Source organism: Siniperca chuatsi, linkage group LG21, assembly GCF_020085105.1.
Source record: "Siniperca chuatsi isolate FFG_IHB_CAS linkage group LG21, ASM2008510v1, whole genome shotgun sequence".
Classification (NCBI taxonomy): domain Eukaryota; kingdom Metazoa; phylum Chordata; class Actinopteri; order Centrarchiformes; family Sinipercidae; genus Siniperca; species Siniperca chuatsi.
Window position 1 is genome coordinate 19956014 of NC_058062.1, and position 7741 is coordinate 19963754.

The 7741-nt window shown below is 40.0% G+C and overlaps 1 long non-coding RNA gene across 1 annotated transcript; it reads right to left on the reverse strand.

Annotated features, from left to right (window-relative positions):
* Positions 1–1638: 1638 nt before the first annotated feature.
* On the reverse strand, positions 1639–7444 carry LOC122868959. Its single transcript, XR_006376211.1, has 3 exons — positions 7390–7444; positions 2926–3065; positions 1639–2489 (listed from the first exon to the last, which is right to left on the reverse strand). It is a non-coding gene; the product is annotated as an uncharacterized LOC122868959 (long non-coding RNA).
* Between the last annotated feature and the right edge of the window lie 297 nt (positions 7445–7741).

The window sequence follows — 7741 nt, forward strand, 5'->3', positions numbered from 1 at the left end:
AGCCTGTGGAGAAGGAGGTATGTTACATTCTTTTAACTAAGCACAATGCTAGGCCAGCTCATAGCTGCATTGTTGTCTTGGCAAATTGGTCCACTGATGTTGGAATATTTGACGCTGAGCTGGCGGGGAACAAGCAAACAAGCTAAGCTAAGCTAAGCTAAGCTAGCTAGCTCAGTAAAAATACACCCAAATGCATGTAGCAGACTAGAATTTTCAAGTTCTTTGGCAATGGCCTGGTAGATGGATTTTTTTATAGCAAACATCTGAACAAGGGCCTCGTTTTCATTCTCGTTAGCACCAGCAAATACCAGGCTTCCGCTTAACTTACGGCCAAGTAATTGAAGGTTTAACAAAGCCTCTTTTATGCTGACCAATTTGGTGAAAACAGATATGTTTGATAGGTTAGCAGCAAAAAAACTCTCAAACTTACTCTTTAGCTGTGCTAGTAAATATCACCTTTGCTGCTTGAGATCAAACTAGTAAAATTCTATACATTTTTATACTTTTTCTATTTAAATGCTAACGTGAGGGAAACAAATTCTCTATCAAAAGAACATAAAAGTTGTATCTGGATGGTTTGACTTCAAGTCTTTCAGAGACACGGAATTCTTCAGAAACATTTTAAAGCCATCCTTTCAGCTAAAGGGAAACTTTCTCCTTTTGAGGATTCACAGTATCTACGATTCCAGCTGTGTGCTGACACCTCCTTTTAGAGACTGCTGGGCGCTTCCTACATATCCTGCACCTGACTTAGGTAGAATAACGATAAGTAAAATGAATTTTGAGTGAAAATAAATATTGTACTGAGGACAGCTGCTTAAAATGTCCTTGTTTGCCAGGAATGTGAAGTCATTTTATTTTGTATAATGATGCCAGAAACCACCTCAGGCCAGAACCACACCTTCCTCTCCACCACCACCACCTGCATGAAATGGTATGTCATGGGCGTGACTAGGCCCCATACTCAGTCACCTTTTTTCGCCTACTGGTTACTGTGTCAGAGTCAGCTTTATGATCATTTTTGAGGCCATGGTTTTGCCCACAATTACAAAATGACATATTGGACAGATGTTACTTTCTGTCCACCCCCCTTGGTCACTCCAACCAACCAGTAATAGCAATATATGTTGACACCTGAACACCTGAATAGTGATTGTATTCAGTAACCTGAATGATGAACTGTGTGTTGACCTTTAAAAAAATTGAACAACGCTCTCTGATTACTCATTTTGAATACTGGCCTCTCTCCTTGGGTTTGCTGGGTTTACTATAGCAGTGCAATATCATGTTAAGATTTCTTCGTCTTCTGCACACATCTTAAAAGGAGTTTTTACTACTACAGGTTTGAAATCACATGAGGTGATCGCATTAATATTGTATGTATTTCACTCACTGTTTAATTTGCGTTGAGACATGCCGTGATATTATATTTCACTTTATTTATTTGTTCTGTATGTATAGTTTCATAAATATTCCATGGCACATTCAATCATTTTGTTAGTAAACATTATATGAATTTAAAATGAATCCTGTTGTTTACTTTTTGGAAACTTTTAATTAAATAAGAAAATTGAATTAGCTAAATTATTGATTAAATGAAATTAATTGAACTAACCAATTTACAACAATGTCTTATTAATGAAAGCAAAAGTTTTCTTGCATGTTGAGAACAACATTATGTTGTGCAAATGTTGTATAAATAAAGAAAATGTCATGAAGAGGTCTGGTTTCTTGTAGTTAATTAGTGTAACATTGTTTCAGTGTATCAACATAATCTACAATTCAATCCCAGACATCCTTTTAGATCACGGGTGAATGATTATTGATTCCGTCACGATTGAATATCTGACGTTTATTCAACACTGAACACAGCGAGCGCTCACTTTGGTTTCAGTGTCAGGCATCAATGTAGATTCAGCACTTCACTGTTCATTCAATCATATTTTGCTATCTGGGCTGTTAAAACAGTGGGAGACATCCCAGCATGCACAGCTGGAAGAGCAGATTTGAATCTCTGATAGGTGTGTTCAGAAACTCTGATTCTAAAGTTTTGTAACAAACATTATTTACATTACATTTATATTATTATAACTTTCAAATTTCAGTTGTGATCTTGCATGAATTGTGAAACTTGTTGTGAAATGTGCATGAATCCAGTTTTGATAGTAGCTTAAAGTCAATAAAATGAAAGATTATCACCATGTTAGGCAATTATGTCAACTTAACAATGAACACCAAAAAAATGCTGTTTCTTATTATTACAGAATTGTTTGGCTTTTGGTGTTAAACAACTGTAAAAAAAAGTAAATAAAAATACAGAATTCTTCATCTTTCTCTTTGAGTCAGAGCTGAGCTGGAACCATATGGTGACCTTCCAATGTGGCCACCAGGGGGCGCTATGATGCTTCAGCAAATCATCATCAGTGGGATGCGACACACTTTTCCTGGTTCAGGCTGCTGTCTCCTCGAGTCACCGCTTCTCTGTTTGCCTGCAGGGATCAATAAAAATGAATGGGGGGGTGGGGGGGCACATTCGGGGAAATTAGTAAAAATGTGTCTCATATTTAAAGCCCTAGTTCTTGACAAATAATAAACTGTACATCTTCAATACTTACACTGGTTATTCAGTTAAATAAATGAATGCAGAATAAACAACTTTCATGTTCTAATAAATAGCTGCTCTTTGTAACTCCGAATTGCTAACTCACATTTCTCTACACCATCTTCACTTTTTCAAAACTCTTCGCACAGTTCTCTTCAACGACTAAAACTAATGCAACCAAAACACTTCATACACATCTCAGGATCAAGTCTCGGAAATGCTGCAATATGCGTCGATGCTACAGATATGGTGATACAACAGTGCTACTCAACCCTGCATTCTGCATTTGGCCACAAGTTGTAATGTCCACACTTTCAATGCACCTGGGACAGGATCTTTTTGCATGTCTGATCCATCCCTGGAAATCGTCTGCAGACACCCAGCATCACTGTGTCCAAGAGCGACATCTGATCATGTGGCTGGTGGTGATAAACGTTCCACCTCCATGAGGCAAAGGATTCCCCTGTGAGGGTTGAGGAATGGAGAGTAAGGTGGAAGGGCTGGAAGAGACCGGTGAAACGCCACATCGCCTGGATTCTGCCTCACCTGGCCCCCTCTCCTCACCTGGCACAGGTCTTTCATAGAGGCCATCAAGGAAATGAGGCACTCAGTGTCCAAATTAGGAGTTTATGCATTTGTATTTTTTTTTGTTATGTTGGGTTTTGAACATAAATTTAACAGTTTTAACTTTTTTAATTGAATGTGGAGTAGGCCTATTTTATCAGAAGCATTTTTTTAAAAGCTGGGAGTAGGCTAATAACTAACTAAAAATGAATATTTCAATCAATGATAAATACACAGTATATTATAACTGTGCGTAGTATTGTGAATGGGTTTCAACTTTAACGTAACGTTAAAGAGAGTGCTTTTCTGTAGCGGGCTAACCCCAAACGCTCCAGCTCAGAGAGCACCGGAGAGCCTGGTGATCAAGTAAAACACTTCTGTAGTGAAATATGGGATGGTAAGGCCAGAAAATATGTTCATGAAATCCTTTATGACATTTTGTAGTTGTTCTGTATTCTAGTGCATCATTTTACATACAAAAGAGATATAGCCCACTCCAGTCTAATTCCTGGGCTTCACCAGGAAGCATTGAGCGGAACTGAAATGGAATTGGACTGAAAAGAATGACAGCGTTTTGCCTGGAACTGTCTTTGTATTATTGTCTCTGGAACTTTCATAGACAGAAATGTTTATTCTGGAAATCCAGACAGTCTGTGGGATTCATTCATGGAGATATGAGTACAATTAAAACTTGCTGTTGGATGATACAGTGAAGTATATTCAATTTTAATCAGGAGAGACAAGTGAATGAGTAAAGATAGTGTTTATTTAAACAGGGTAATGCGAGGTGTTAACCTTGACAGAGTCTTTGGCGCTCAGACTCTGCGGGGGGAGATTTTGGTGGTGGAGGGCGTCTGCCCTGAGCAGCGGCAGAATAAATCCCCGACGTGGAGTCCAGACACTGGTGGTGGCGGCTGATGGCTCTGCTGAGGCTGAACACTAAAGAGGTTTGATGGAATGATGAGCTGATGGACCTGCGAAGACTGGGCCGAGATGGGGAGGTGGAGGGGCGCGCAACCGTTGCATGAGAACAATATTTAAACGGGCGGCAGTAGGACGACAGGTTGACAATGCAGGTGTGTCACTGTGCTGCTGGATAGATGAGACCAGCTGATGGAACAGCTGACGTCCTGATGTGACAGCCCCGGATAATGACAGCAGGAAATATACGTGAGCACGTGTGAGAGGAGTGAATGGCAGAATGGTATAAGAATTACTACACCTAAGCATGCAGTAGCAGTCTTCCTGACTGAACTTACGCTAGAGCTTCATTTCCAGCGACTCAAATTTGCAAAATCCACTTTTAAAATTTGACTTTACATGACGTTTACAATATCAACTCATAATCATCTGAGTCCAAAGAGTTTATGTTTAAGTTTGAGTATTGTGGTTTTCACTTTTTTGGTTTCAGAAATGTTTCCTCAAAGTTTGAATGCTTTACATAGCTTCTGCTGTCTATAGCAAGTAATTAAATGAAGGGCCCCCGTGCCATGTTGAAATGGTGTGATCACTATACGGTACACGTCTTTTACAGTCAGACTGATAGATGGCGGTGTTAAGGTTAATACCAGCTTGGAAAAAGGTTAGAGCAACAGCCCCTCAAAAGGTCTGTGCACGTCCCTGCACAATATTATCAGAAATATAAGCTTTAAAGAGAAACAAGCCCTGTTTCAGTATAAGAATCCATTTTGAATTTTTGAGCAAGATGTTGGGGTTTGGGGAACGTGGGGTTTTTTCAGAACAATCCGCTGTCTAATCAGATTCCCAAGTATTCATAAGGCTGTAATGTATCAGCAACATCAGCCCTCTTGTGATACGCACAAGAAAAAAAGCAGAGAAAAGGAACAGAGTAAAATCTACGTGGTCCTGAAAAAAGAACGCTGTGTGTGGCTGTGCATTTGCCTGCTTCGGTTTGGATATACAGTGGAATAAAACTAGAAAGACAGAGTTAAGAGTTAAAACTCAGAAAACCACGATACTGAAAGTAGACTTCCCCGTGTGTGTGATTACTAGAACTAGAATTACACGAGCCTGGTCTGGTGTTGGATGGGTTTAGATGGTTGAGGTCAACAACACATCCACAGTTAAAACATTGCCAACCGAGTGACCTGATTGGTCAGATTCTGGCCCACGTCGCGCTGGGAGCTCCCACAATGCACGGCTCTCCCTTTCTGTGGTGGCCAGGCTGCTAATTTGCCAACTCTGCTGCTTTCTGCTTCATGACTGGAGAAAACAGTACACGTGTATAACCAAAGTGTTTAAGCAGTAATCCACTAGGGGAAGCATTACAATGAGATTGACTGAGAGGGATCCAGCTGCTGGACCCAGCCTGAAAGATACGCCCACTCAGAGACAAGCTCACTTGACTTCTAAGGTCCAAACAACTGCACACGGACAATAGAAATTACAGCCGTGATACAACATATATATATATATATATATATATATATATATATATATATATATATATATATATATATAAAGTTCATTTATAGAGCGCAGTTGACAAAGTGAGGCAAATTCAAACAAACATTTACACATAAACAAAGCAAGACTAAGGAATAAAGACAGAAAGTACAACATTAAAAAACAAGGAGAAGAAAAAGGTTTCAAATCTCCCGTGAAAACGGTTCCTCTGGTGATTTGCGCTACAAAATATGGATGACAGCAACTGCATGAAGCTCCAAACAGGAAGCAAACCAGCTCCAGATGATCTGGTCCGGGGAGTCTCAAAGGAGATCCATTAATCCTCCTTAAAATGATGCTAAATTGTTTGCTACCATTTTTGCAAAGACTTAAAAAGGATTATGTGTGTTGGTTCATGACGAATGATCAGGCTTCATGTGAGGAAGACATATCACTGCATACAAGAAGAATTATATGTGAGAGATGTGATTTTGGATGATCCTCATTATTTACTGGTTTCTAAGGACTTTTACATGTTTACCCTGATTTTGAAAATTCTCTTTTTTATAATGTCGTTACAACAAAATATAGAAGCGTTGACGATGCATGCTTTTTTTTTACACACACACACACACACACACACACACACACACACACACACACACACACACACACACGATGTGTGTAAAGGCTGTGTATCAGGGCATTAGACAGGGATGCCCAATCTTCCCTCTTCTATTTTTGCTGGTTATGAAAGGCATGTAAACGACAGTCATATAAAGAAGGCAGATTTTACGCAGCTCTCACTAAAGAAGCAATTTAGCATCACACTTCCATAAAGCTGCAGGGCACATACGGAGATCGATAGGCACATGGGGGTTAGACGTTCGGTAATATAAACATGCACAAGGCGTTCACAGTTATCAATAACATTTTAAAATCAGTTCTAAAAGCCAGTGGGAATAAATCACCCTTGGACGCAAAGACTGGTGAAATGTGCTGGTCTGTCTTTGTTCCAGTTAAAATCCTATTGTACTGTAATAGTCGAGGCGTGAAGTGACGAATGCATGAACGACAGTTTCTGAGCTGAACAACTGATTGATTATCAATGTATCAATCTTCTCATCTAACTCTCTGCCAGAAAGGGAATAAGCGTATTTCCCAAAATGTCAAACATTTCCTTTTATATATTTACTGTTTGTTTTTGAGACCTCTGCTGCAGGCTGCTGTCTGACTGTGGTGGTGACTTCACTGCAGAGCGCCTGCGAGAGAGAGCACAGCACCACTTCCCTTTACTTGTTGCCAGTGTGACTGGCACCTGTGCTGTGCAGCGAGTGAAGCCAGGAAGAAGCTCCAACTAGCATTCACCACATAAACAAGGATTAAAACACCATCTTATTATTATTATTCTATATTATTATTGGGGGTTTTTTTGTTTTGTTTTTTTGGCTAACGTATTTAAGCTGAGCCAAACATAATTCTGGTTTACCTGAGAAGAAACAACAGGATACTTAACTGAAGTCTGGTTTTGACAGGCAGCCAGGACGATTTGGAAGTCACTGTGTCAGTGCGATGTGGACAGTGCAGAGATCGTCTAGCAGCTCTGTTTTAGGCTAACTGCAAATTTGTGTATCCTTCTTTTTGGTTGCAGACCAAACAACGGAGCGATATTCAACGTGGGTTCGAACAGTGATGATAGAGTTGTCACAGACAATCGCAGGTTAGGGCTTAAGAATCAGCGAGTCCGGAGTAGCTACACAATCCACCTTAACTAGTCCTTTTCAATGCAAAGAAGCCACTACTTCTTTTCCTCTTACCTGATCTCCTCACTCTGAGCTCCTCACTTTGCTTTTATTGTGATGTGAGCATGACTAGGCCACTCTTGAACTGTTCTCTGATTTTTAAAACATAACGTTCAGAAATGACCTCATCTTCATTTGCGTGTCAGGACGTCCTGCACAAATGTGTGCATGTGTGTAACCCTATATCCACAGCAGCATGCCTGTCCAGGCTTGTCTCTATGTGTTTGTATAGGCAGAGGTCAAACCAGTGTAACTTAATTGGCATACAGGTGTGTGTGTATGTGTGTGTGTGTGTGTGTGTTTGAAGCTTGGTTGGACATAAAGTCATTCTGTTTGAATTAGCACATTTTAGTATTATTGGAACTTG